This window comes from Lissotriton helveticus, chromosome 4_1, assembly GCF_964261635.1.
Source record: "Lissotriton helveticus chromosome 4_1, aLisHel1.1, whole genome shotgun sequence".
Taxonomy (NCBI): Eukaryota; Metazoa; Chordata; class Amphibia; order Caudata; family Salamandridae; genus Lissotriton; species Lissotriton helveticus.
Window position 1 is genome coordinate 1,484,754,083 of NC_136063.1, and position 13,381 is coordinate 1,484,767,463.

Below are 13,381 nucleotides of genomic sequence, written 5' to 3' on the forward strand. Positions count from 1 at the left end.
TCGCAACTTTTACAACGCAAACCATTACAACGCATTGCGCTGGGGGGCGCTCTAGGATAGGGAATAGATTTAATTTACTATCCAACACCTTCCCTACTATCCACGGGGACTGGAGTTGGAATAGTAAATTAAACTATTCACTATCCAGCACCCCAAAGTGCTATGCGTTGTAAAGGCATGCGTTGTAAAACTTGTGATCTAAAAGCATGCGTGGTAAAAACATGCGTTGTAATGTCATACATCCGGACTGATTGCATAGTATTTTTTCATGATCTCCTTGTGGGTTTCCAAACCATTAGTGTTGTTGTGCTGATTCTCATTGCTGCACTTTTGTTTTGTGGTTTCCTACAAGTAGGGGTTCTTGGAGTATAAATGCAGTCCACAAATTAGTTAGTATGCACTTAGGGGAAATGCAACAGACACTACATACACACACTTTCAAATAACATAACTGCCATGATATACGAGGAGGATAGAGTAGTTGAAGCAACTAGAGGGGGAATGTTGTGTTGGGCTAATACAATGTCAATGATTGTCATGATATGTACAAGCCAGATAATGGCAATACCAGTAAATGCAAGTTGAATGTATGCCACCGCTTGTACCCACACAATGCTAGTCAATGCAATGTCAATGTATATCGTAATTTGGGACTCATTGCTGTCATATTCAACCAAGGTGACCTCTCCATCAACTCTGAGTCAGAGATACATGGTCAAGCAGGTCCTGCAACCCATGCCAGAACCTATTGAGTAACAGGTCACAGGTGGGGTCCCACATAAACCAAGGTCAAACACAAACCGGGGGAATCCTGATCGATTCCACAGATAGATAGTAGCACGTCCAAGATAATTGACCCCAATAAAACCCATTTGGACAAAGGATCACATTCCCCAGAAATACTTCAAAGCTAGATACCACATGTAGATAGGCACACTCAACCAATCAGGACGCAACAGTGACCGCACGCTCCACATGCCGGACTTCTTGGAATATACATATTGGCTCACACTAGCTCTTCCTAATGTTGAGAGCCATCTGAGTCCTTATCAGATGCCCACATTAGTTGATTTACAACTCATATGCTTTATTGGAATGTAGAAAAGTATTTTATTCTACCCAATGAACTGTATAAATGGACAGTTAAAACTTTGTACATCAAGAGATTTTGAGCAGATTCATTCTGTCAAGGCTCTCCCAATTGCAGCATTTAATGAAACCAACTTGTTCCACTTTGACCAAAGGCCTCTTGTCTTTTCATTTATTTAGGGTAAATTCATATCCGAGCAACAGCCCTAACTTCCACATTTAGGGATTGGAAAATGTCAGTGGATGCCATACCAATTCCATGTTTTACCCTGCCTAATTTAAAAGCTGGCAACACATAGGCATTTTCCCTATGAGAAGGCAGGGGATATTTTGATGGTAAGAAGGGTAGAATGGGTGGGACCCAACAGGAAAAATACCAGGGGGGACTGCATCATTATCAATTTTAAATCACGCCTGATGGTAAGCTCCTTACTGAACCAATGAAGCCCACCAAATGGATCTGACAACGGAATAAGAATGTTCCGTCTTGATTACTTCTATGATAAACATCTGGACCAAGAGCGACCTAGGACGCTCACAGGTGCTAATAACCAGAGGTTGGAGGGACACAAGCTGACACGTAACTACTTCCCCAATAGGCTCCTATTGTATAATTTGCAAGTTAGCATCAGATACGGCCCTCTAGAAGAAGTGAATTGACTATCTAACACGAAATCCACTTGATGTGGTAAGAGTCCCAAGATTAGACAGAAAGAGTATATGACGGTAAGCTCGGGGAACCAACAGGGGCTACTCATGGCTGCCGCGAAACCCGAAATGGATATACCTGCAGGGACAATGTCTGGGGAGGGGGCAAGGGTACTTCCCATTGCTTTAAGTTCACTCACCACCCCCATTATTTCTGCTATGGACGCCCTAAATTCCTCTAACCTTCAGATTACATCGGAAACTATCCCTAGCCTGCCTGACGAGACATCAAAGCAAAGTAGGCATCTTAAGATTCTGTCATGGAATCTGGCAGGTATTAAGGCTAAATTATCATCTCCTGAATGGGGTGGGTTTGTTGATCAGTTTGATGTCTGTTTATTTCAGGAGACATGGGCAAGAGAGGATTGCGGAAGGGTGGGATTTGCTACTTATAATATGCCTGCTAGCACAGGGGGAGGGGAAGGCCATCGGGGGGACTATCTATATGGGTAGGTTCTGCCGTGGGCTGCCACCCCACCACCCTGAACACCCACTCACAAGACATCCAATCAATATTGCTCACCTTTCCATCCAAACTGAGATTAGAAATCGTTAATATCTGTTCCCGCCCTGTACCGCTTGCTCAGGAATCAAAAACTTTAGAGGAATTAAACCTTTTTATCCCAATGCTGCCATCTAACTCAGGATTGATAGTGGGGGGTGACCTAAATTGCCACTTTGAACCTCTTTTAGGTTCTCATGATGCTGTCATCGGCGAGGAGGATCTACAATGGGCTATACCCGACCCTCAAATGTACTCAGTAAAATCCTGGTCACCGCTGGTTTTGCAGATTAATGCTATCGCCCTAACACACTCCTTGAGGGCCTCTAACGGCCACGCTTCATCGGACAGGCCCAGTAGGCCGACATTTAATAGAACTGGTCAGGCCTCCCAAATAGATTATATCATGGTGGAGGGCAGCTCCTGGCACCGGGTTAAGAACTTCGAGGTCATCCCACGGATGGATAGTGACCATAATGCCTTGTCACTAACCTTCAGGGTTCCAGATTCAGGCATATCTCCTCCTAGTGAGTCTCAGACTAGTGATAGGTTAATTATTGCCAGTGACAGGAGAAGGTTAAAATGGGGTGTTATGAAACAATCTCCGGAGAACCTCCTAGAGCTCTATGGAACTATTATCCCAATACTGCAGGAAATAAGCATGCTTTGGGTTGACGGGGCCAACCCCACTTACCTACATTCGGTTGCAACGCTTCATAACCAGCTTATAGCTAACCTAGCTGATATGTTAAATCCTATTAGTCGCCCAAGGAAAACTAAAGATTCGCCACATTCATGGTATAATGACGAATGTCATAAGGCCAAGAAAGCATTGCTGGAGGCTATCAAAGGGGAAGAAAAGATATTGATAAAAAGCAGGCGAGCCCACTATAAAGAAGTTGTTCTTAGCGTAAAACAGTCCTGGGAAGAAATCAAATGGCTAAATATTAAAACTGCCCTATTGAGTCTGGACATGAAAGCATTTTGGCTAATAATAAGAACTGGCTGCAAGGAAGGTATTTCTGCTAGTGAACCTATTTTGCCCGCCCAAATGTGGTCTGAGCACTTTCAAAAGCTATATGCAATTGATCAGGAACAGGTCCTATAGGTAGACCCCAGGGGTACATTCTGCCCAGAATCTCTAAGTACAGAACCCCATTTGGTCCAACTGAGTAGTGGGGCAAAGTATGTTTGCAAGGAAATAACGCTACAAGAGATTAGCTTAGCGTTACAAAGATTACCTGCAGGAAAAACCCCTGGGTTGGACAAACTCCCTGGGGATATGTTTCGGGAAGAACCACTAATTTGTGGCCCCTGCTTTCTAGTATTATTCAATGCCATTATGAATGGCATGCCCATCCCTGAGACCTGGGCTGAGATTGTACCAATTCTCAAAAAGTGTTCTCCGCTATTGCCAGCAAACTATAGACCGATCAGTTTGATCGATGTCACACAAAAGCTGTTTGCTAGCGTAATATTGGATCGGATCCAGGGCTGGAAGGAGGAAAACAATATCATCAGCCCATATAAGGCAGGATTCAGGAAAAACACCTCCACACTCGACCAAGTATTTAGATTTCAACTTATCACATGGAAGACAGTATCAATGGAGGGTGGCAGCCTCTACTTGGTATTTGTGGACCTGAAAACCACCTTCGATCTCGTCCCCAGACCCAACTTGTGGGGGGTTTTAAGAGATATGGGGATCCCTGTTTACCTATTTGAAATACTGATCAAGTTGCATGATAACACCTATGCCAAAGTCAGATGTGGTAGTGGAGGAGAACTAACCGGCAGACTTCCAGTTGGCAGATGTGTAAGGCAGGGCTGTGTGCTTGCACCGACCCTGTTCTGCCTCTTTGTCAATGCATTAATTCCGCTTCTGGACGAAGTAGCAAACAAGGATGCCCCAAAGTTAGCTAACACTAAGGTGGTGGCATTGATGTTTGCTGACGATACCCTCCTCCTATCAAAGACACCAATGGGCATCGAGAGGTTACTGTATAGTTTTGCACTATTTTGTAGTAACAGGGGTTTGGCGATCAATACTGCTAAAACTAAATTCTTGATTGTCAGCCCTCCCAAGATAACCCGCCCCAACCCACAATTGAATGGAATTCTTCTGGATAGGGTGTCTTTATTTGAATACCTAGGCGTCACCCTATCAGAAGACATGCAGTGGGTGCCCCAAGTAGCAAAAGCCAAGCTTAAGCTTTCACAGATTGCCGGGAGTATAGCCAAACTAGCCAGGGAGTCACCTTTTAAACCCATTGGCCCCACGCATGAAATGTACAGGGCTCAAGCGCGTGGTGCGACTTTGTATGGGGCAGAATTATGGGGCTTTCCTCGCCTTCTACTTTAGTTGCAACTGAGAATAGATTTTTAAGACAAATAATGGGTCTCCCGGCCAATACCCCGCTAATCCCTTTGCACTTAGATTTGGGCATTACCCAGATCGAGGACGAGATTGCCCTAAAACCGTTGATGTTTTGGCGAAGACTTTGGGCAACCCTCGAATTAGCACCATACCAGGCAGACACAAATGAGCTTTTATCTTACCCAGGCTTGTTGAAAAGTGTCCCTTGGTTTGCCCAAGTAAAGCACGAGTGCGAAAAGCTTGGCCAGCCTTTTATGTGGAGCATTCCGGGTGATACCTGTCCGTCAGTCCCTCGTGCCCTAGTGCCCAAAACTTTCCGTGCTTTAAAGCTTGGAGCACTGCAAGCAAACCACAAATTAGCCTCCCTCACAACACAGTTTCTTGCAGTGAAGGACAACTATAAGTTAGAAATATTCTTGGATGATATCCTCCCCCAGGCTGCAAGAAAGCTGTACGTAGAGTTTAGACATAGCACTTTGCCTGTACGTGCGGTCACCAACAAATGGGTCGGACAGAAAGAGGAGGGTTGTCCCGTATGCATCACACAAGAAAAAACAGAAATGCATGTTTTATTTTTCTGTACGGCTACCAAAATGCAAGGCGCTATTGACTTGTGCAGCTTTGTCGGAACCTGGGTTTTGAGCACTGTAGGGAGGCTTTTCGGCTTTTAAAATATGATACACATTGTTATTGCTGTTTAAAGATATTTAAACACAATGTGGCGCAGGAGGTGGGCTTTTATTCAGAAGGGGGGTAGAAATCTATAAAAAGTGTATCAGCAGCATTTTATAAATGTGACTATTGTGTGTACAGTTTCTGTTAGATATAAAATTTTGGCATTAGACTATCTTGTATATAGAATTGTAAATAATACTAATTTCTTATATCTCGTCATTTTAAACTATTTATTGAAATATTGCTGCTATTCTCTTTAGCTGTTGGTTGATTGCATCACATCAAATGACATAAATTTGCTCCGCACTGAAATCTTGTATCCCTTCTTACCCCCTCTTGGCTAGTCGGTAAAACCCATTGTACCTGCTTCTAAATTGTGAATTGTATTACAAATGGAGTGTTCCTTTTTAATCCTGATATATACTATTTTAATATTGTGTGCCATTTTGTGCTTGTGCTTACTTTTTATGGTCCTGGTGACCGAAATAAAAGTTTTTGAAACGAAACGAAACATTTTTCAAATGCTTTTCAAGCTGTGCCATTATATTTTTGTACATGCTTACCTTTTTTAAAAAAAATGTTTTATTCACACAGTATTCAACGTAGCGCAACACAATTAGCAGAGCATCATCATGGTATATTTTTCATATTAAACGCATATATGCAACAAAATACTGTGTTTTCTTTTCTAATACAGGTTGAAATATTCCCAACAAGTTGAAACGCATTCACATCCCCCCTTCCCCCCGGCACTCATGGTACATGGAGTATTAAACAATTGCAGTTGGTGTCCATCGGGCAAAGTCTCTTGAGCTGTAAAGTAAAGAAAGTGATTCTCCGTCATCCTCCCAGTAGACATAATACTTTGATGTGCGGAATATATCAAGGAATCTGCATCTTGGGCCTTGCAAGGTATTGGGGCATCATTAACCTATTCATAGAATATCAACCTTATGTTGCATGTTCACCCTTCAGTGTGCCGATGTTGCAAGGGGTATATTGGTCTCAGTCATCAAATGTTTTGGAGTGCGTTTCGAATTCTCCTAGCATCGCGTGCCAGTCTAGGGAGATGTGTGTTTTCCTCAGACCCCTACGTTCTTCCCTTTGTAATTCTGCACCTTCTGCTTTTCCCCATCTCAGTACTTCTCCACGCCAATTCTCTATATCAGGTGCCCTGGCTGATTTCCACTTCATCGCTATTGCTCTTTTCGCCAGTAACATAGCCAGATCTGCGAATCTTGTACCCACACTCTTTTTCTTTTCGGTATGACCCAGTCCCAGAATCCCATACATTAAGGATGAGTACGGCCTACCTGGCGCTACCGCTAGTAGTACGTTATGGACCTCCCCCCAGAACCGCCTGAGTCGGGGACAGTCCCAGAACATATGTATTAGGCCAGCATCCTCCATCCCGCATCTGGGGCAATTGTTTGTCGCATCCGGGAACATCACTTGTATCCTGTGGGGGGTAAGGTAGGCCCTGTGTACTATGGATTCCGTGCCACTGTTTTGGGATATTTTAGCACCCTTTCCCATTCTTTGTCCCTGAAGGCCCTACCTACGTCCTCTTCCCATCTGGCCCGGAGGGGTTGCAAGTGCATCGCTCGCCCGACCGTATCCCATTTGTAAGCCATTTCGTTAGGTGACTACACGTTCCCATGAGGTATTGCATTGTGAGTAGCGGGTTAGTGTCTGGTTCCGTCCCGGCTCTTGCCCAGTGCACGGTGATATAGTGCGCTACCTGCGCGTGCAGTATAAACAGATCTCTCGGGGTATGGTGCAAGTCTGTGAAGTCCATGTAAGTCAGCAGTTTCCCTTCAGAGAAAAAATCTCCAATATTTTGCACTCCAGCAGCGTGCCACTGTCCCAGTCTATGTTCCGACAGTGTACCCGTCCCCAGTGGTATTCCCAGTAGTGGAATCGTGGGGGCGTATGTGGATGTTCTGTTCGTGTATTTTACAGCCCTCTTCCAGTGTTGCAGTGCCAACTTCAGTAATGGCGGGGCAGTAGGCGGTATTTTGGCTTGCGGTAGAAGGAGACTGTGTATAGTTCCTCTGGCTCTGTCTGAGTCCGACATATCGAGTTCATGCAGGTTGCGGCCCGCTAACCAGTAGGCCAACCATTGCAATTGGCAGGCATAGCTGTATGCTATCAGGTCAGGGACTCCCATACCTCCTCCGCCTGTCGGCAGCTGTAACTTAGCCAGACTTATACGTCGCCTACCCGTGCCCCATATAAGTTCTGTCAGGACCGTATTTAAAGCCTTAAAAAAGTGTGGGGGTATTAGTATCGGTAGGTTCGTGAAGAAATATAGAAGTCTGGGCAGCCATCTTCGAAATTGTAACTCTACCAGCCACCGAGAGTGGTAGTGTGGTCCAGAATCGTGTTTGTGCTCGTAATGTGCCAAGGGCCCGACCCAAGTTACCCTCTAAGAGGTCCTGCGGACGCTTGTAAACCTGAATTCCCAGGTATTTAAAGGTCTCAGGGGCAGTCCGGAAGCTGTGTGGTGGGAAGTGTAGGCAATCATTTACAAGGGGCTTGTGGAAATAGTAGCCATAGGATTTACTTTCGTTAATCATTAGACCCGATAGAGTCTGGAAGTCGTTGAATAATTCTGGGAGTGGCGTTAGGGGGTCCGATACGTCGTTCAGAAACAACAGTATGTCATCCGCATAGGCGGAGATAATATGTCTGGTATTGCGAGTGGTTATTCCTCTGTGTATCGCCACCGCCCGCACTTTCAACAGTAAGGGTTCCAACGCGTTGATAAAAAGCAGGGGTGACAGGGGGCACCCTTGTCGGGTTCCCTTCGCAATGGCGAACGGCTCCGAGACACACGTGTTGGTACGTACTCTCGCTGTAGGGGCTTGATAGAGCAATTGCACCCATGCTACATATTCCACAGGAATTCCAAATTTGAGTAGCATTACGAACATGTTGTCCCACCTCAGAGAGTCAAAGGCTTGCCTAAGATCTAGTGAGATACACCCCTCGTTTGCCTCCTCATCCCCCTGCGTCATCATCAGCTGACTCAATCTACGTAAGTTTAATGCAGTGCTCCTCCCCGGCACGAATCCGTTTTGATACGGATGTATGAGAGCCGTAATGCAGTGTGAAAGTCTAGTCGCTAGTAACTTACTGAGGATCTTATAATCCGTATTCAGTAAGGATAGCGGTCTGTCATTTTCTAGTTGTAAGGCATCTCTGCCCGGCTTCAATAGGGAAACTATTACTGCCTGCAGAGTCGAAGCTGGTAGAGCACCATCCGCCAGGGCTTCCCCATACAATAAATGCAATCTTGGGGCCAATGTGTCTATAAAAGTCATATAAAATTCCGCTGGCAGGCCATCAGATCTGGGGATTTTGTTACCCGGGAGGGTTTTAATAGCCTGCCGTATTTCCTGTAGGGATATTGGTTTCGATAGCTCCGTCTGTTGCGTCGGTGTTAGTTGTGGGAGGTGTAGGTCTGCAAGAAAGGCGTCCAGATCCCGGGTGTTAAGTGGGGGATGTGGGCCGTACAACTCAGCGTAGTAACATTTAAACGTATTATTTATGTCTATTTGGGGGCGCACAAGCCTACCACTGCGGTCCTCCACTTCTAATATGGGGCTACTGTCCGGAGCATTACGTGTTAAACGTGCTAGTAGGGGCCCAGCTTTGTCTGCCTGCACATGTTGCCTGCATGTGTATTCTTTATAGTCAATCAGTCGCAGTTCCTCTAACAGTTCCGCGTGATGGATGTGTGCCTCTTGTAGTTGGGTGAGCTGGCCATCAGTGCCCGCTGCTTCGGCTTCGAGTAGCGCCAACCCGCCCTCCACCTTCTTGAGCCTATCCAACAACGTCCTTTTAACACCCACTTTCGTGCCCATCGCTACTCCTCGCAATGTCACTTTGAGGCATCCCATTCGATTTGTCTAGTACTAGCTGTGTTCTCGTTGTCTATAAAGTAGCGGGTAGTGGCATCTAGTAAGGTGGAGCGGAAGACCGGGTCCTCTAGGAGACTTGGCGATAGACGCCACGTTGGTGTCGGGGTAGGGACCCTCCCCAGCGCAGTGTGAGCTCTACATGGTTGTGGTCTGATAATGTCTTTCCTATGTGTGCGACTGACACTATGGACCCAAGCAAGGAACGGGAACAAAATATTCGATCAATCCTTGTATGCAGTTTGTGTGGTGGGGAGTAAAATGTGTATTCTATATTAGTAGTGTTCAGTGCCCACCAGGAGTCTACCTGATCCCATCCAGATGCCAAGGCCGCCAGTGCTTCAGCTTGTCTCCTGCTGTCTGTGGCATGCAAGGGGGGGTGTGACCTATCCAGTGTGATGTCTAACACCGCATTGCAATCTCCCCCTATCACCCAGTCCTGGGCTACCCATCCTGAGAGTAGTCCTCTCACATTCCGGAAGAAGCCAGATTGCTCCGAGTTAGGCGCATACACGCAGCCCAACACTACGCTTGTACCATCTAATAACCCGTGCACGAATACAAATAGCCCTTCTTTGTCGATTTTGTGTTCTATGGCCTTGAAGGGGATGTTGTTCCTCATCCAAATGGCTGCGCCCCTGGAAAATGCCTAGTATTCCGTAGCAAACAACTGGCCTTTCCATTTCCGTCTCAATTTATCCCCTTCATCCCTGTTAAGGTGAGTTTCTTGCAAATACATAATGGATACCTTGCATCTATTCAGTTGTGCCAAAGTTCTGTGTCTTTTGTGTATGGAGCCCAACCCTCTTACATTCCAAGTGCAGATTGTGTACTGATTAGGAGTCGACATGATACAGTGCTGCTTCAGTCCCGAACATCACCCAAAGGTGAAGTGCAATTGACAGTGTATATAATAGCGTGAGTGCCCCTACAATTACGAACATCCCAACGATAAGGTCCTTCCTATGAAACTTTGAGGGTCCACACCCTATCACCCAACAGGGGTGCAAACCGATCTTCATGGTGCCGTCGCCTGGCGGGGTGTGCCCAGTCGGTTTTCAGCAACTAGTCCCTTCACAAAGTCTCTCCACTCAAACACCCCCATCACGTATAAGCAAATCGGCACCCCTCTCCCCTCTCCCCTTCGAGCGGCAGCTACATAGTGTACGTTACCAATCTGTATGCATCGTGCCGCCTTTTCATAAATCCTCCGCCTGTTGCGCCGTGATGCGTGGGAATAATTGCACACTAGCGTCCGTATCCGATGCGGCCGTGCGTGAGCTAGCCTGGCTGTTAGTGACTCTGTCCATGTCCGCATCGTGGGCAGCCAGCGCATCTGTCGTGAGAGCCGCCGTTTGTAGTGAGGGTCTCGTTTCCGAGTGTTCCTGGTCAAAATTCTGTGGACGTGTGCTCCTTGAGTCTTCCTCCAGATCCGGATTCAAGCGTGTCCCTGAGGGTCTCTGCGATTGTGTACTGTGCGCTCCTTGGCTACCCTGTCGTGAGCCGGGTGGGGTGAAAGTCACTTCTATCCATTCCGAGGCTTCCTCCAGATAATCAAAGAAAAAGGATTTATGGTCATGGATGACTCGCAGCCGCGCCGGGAAGAACAGTGAGTATTTCACGTTACGCTCACAGAGAGATTTATTCACCCCCCAGAAGGATGCTTGGGCTCTCTGCACCGCCTGCGTGAAGTCCGGCTATATGGAGATTGTGGAATTCTCGTATTTGATTGGTGTTTTGTCCCTGGCAGTTTTCAATATCGCATCCCGGTCCCTGAAATGGAGCAGCTTGGCAATCAGCGGGCGTGGTGGGGCCCCTAGCTTCGGTGGTCTAGGCGGCACTCTGTGAGCTCTCTCAACGCTGTATAGCGGGGTCAGGTCCTCCGCGGCCATTACTGAACATAGCCAGTCCTCCACAATCCCAGTAGGGTTGGACCCTTCGCTTCGCTCCGGTACGCCCAAAATGCGTATATTGTTGCGGCGGGAGCGCCCTTCCGCGTCATCCACCCTCTCTCTAAGAGTCTTGAAGTGTTTTTCCAGTTCCTCTAGTCTCGTGGAGTGCTCCGTTTGTTGTGGAATTAGATCAGCCAGAGCGAGTTTGTGTTCAGCCACCTTTTCGGACAATTTTTTGTGGTCGTCTTTCAGCAGCCAAAGTCCTGTGGACATCGAGTCCATTCTTGCCTCGAGCGCTTCCCTGGTGGCTCTGATTTCTGTGAGGATCAGGTACAGTTTGGCGTCTTGTGCCCCCAGGCCCATCGGCGGGACGATGTCCTCAGAGGACGATGCCAGAGGGTCGTCTGATCCAGAGGAGGGTACCAATGTGCGTGGCGCCGGGTCATGTCGGCGGGTTCCATTCCTCACCATCGTGTCGCCGATCGATGGCCGCCCCCCTCAGTCTCCAGCAAGTCCCGGAAGCCGCGGTCGCGTGGCGGCAATGGCCAGGAGCTGCACCTCCAAGCCGGTCCTGGATATCCCTCGCAGCGGGTCACTCGCCCCAATCACCCCACTATGCACCCTGAGGTTCTGCGTTGCGCACAATCGCCAGAAGGGCGGCACCGGGTAGCGCGTTAGTAACAGTGTCCAATATCACTGAGCAGCGTGGTACCACTCCCCTGTGGGATTTTCCCTTGTATTATTATGGGAGCGTATGTGCATGCGCCTCAGTGTCCAGTTGATTGTGCATATAATGCTGGTATATTCAGAATGGGTGGGGGGCCTCCCTCCGTAGTTTCTCAGTCAGATCGTGACGTTAATGTCCAGCCTCTTGCCAATTTGCTACTCTGCGTCTCATGGGGCAGTGTGCGCTGTCCGTTGGGATGGGGGAAGCGCACCGCCGCCAGACACCGCCTCCCCGGCGTGATTCACCCAGGCTACACAGGTCAGGGCGCTCCACCCGGCCCGGAGCCGAACCTGGTAGATAGTTCCAGCAGGAAGGGGGGGGCGGCGGCGTCCGGGCACCCGAACAGCCAGAAGTCCCAAGCCGCCAATCCCCGCTTCGTGTCGCGGGCGTCACCTGAGCGCCGATCCGAGAACAGCCAGGGGTCAATGGGGTAAGACATCTCCCTCCGCCGGGGCACCGGTCCAGCGCGCACCCGTAGCAGGCAAACCAGGACTCGGCAACCGTCCAGCCCTCCGACCGCAGTGCACCTCCGGTCCGCCCCTCCGCTCACCACAGGTCGGGGATTCTTCCTCGCGGCCAGGCCCTCTCGGCACATCGGCTTCAGCACGATCTTGCGCGGTCCGCGGCGCTCTAAAATCCTCACTTCTGCTATCGGAGAGCCGGTCCAGGTACACCGTGCACAGGGAGAAGGTGGGGGTGTACCAGAAACAGGATAAATTACCTAAATTGGGGTTTAGTTACGGAGCTAGGACGAGGCACGTCCTTCATGATCGGCTGTTGGCCATGCCCTCTGTACATGCTCACCTTAGCATGCTTTTCGAAGCTCTCCAGAACCAAAAATGTACATGATTTTGGAGGTTCTACTTCTATATTCTTGCAACACATGTGTAGAGACCTCTCTCACCTCAACTACACCTATATTAAACCAAATGCTAGTGTTCTTCATGCACTGCACAGCGCACTCCTACACAACATCTGGTATCAGCATATGAGCAGTATAGGTATCCAAACTATGAATAGATCATGTTACGTCTGCTCACTGATACCTAGCTTTACTTATCACAGGAGATACCCCCGAAAAAGCAAAATGCCTCATCCATGTGTACCTATATAGGATCAAGGCAAAACTTCAACCCAACTGAATAGAACCCCTTAGGATTTTAGTAAATATCACCTGGCATGAGACCAACCCCACTGCACTATATCCTTTTACTGAGCCAAGTGATATCCGAGGTAGACAGGATGCATAGAAAAGTCACCCTAGTGGAGGACACTGTTTGATCCTAGGACTTTGTAGAAAACAGGTTCCTTGAGGTAGCAAGACCACTGCACCGGTGCACAACCATGTCGGATCCCGCTTCCATCGGTGGTCCCAGGGCAGCCCTTAATATCATTGGGGCCAGCTTCATTAACGATCAATGGATCCCGGGCATGGAATTCCAGTGCTGAGCCACTCATATTAATCATGCAAGAAGGAATGACTCCCAT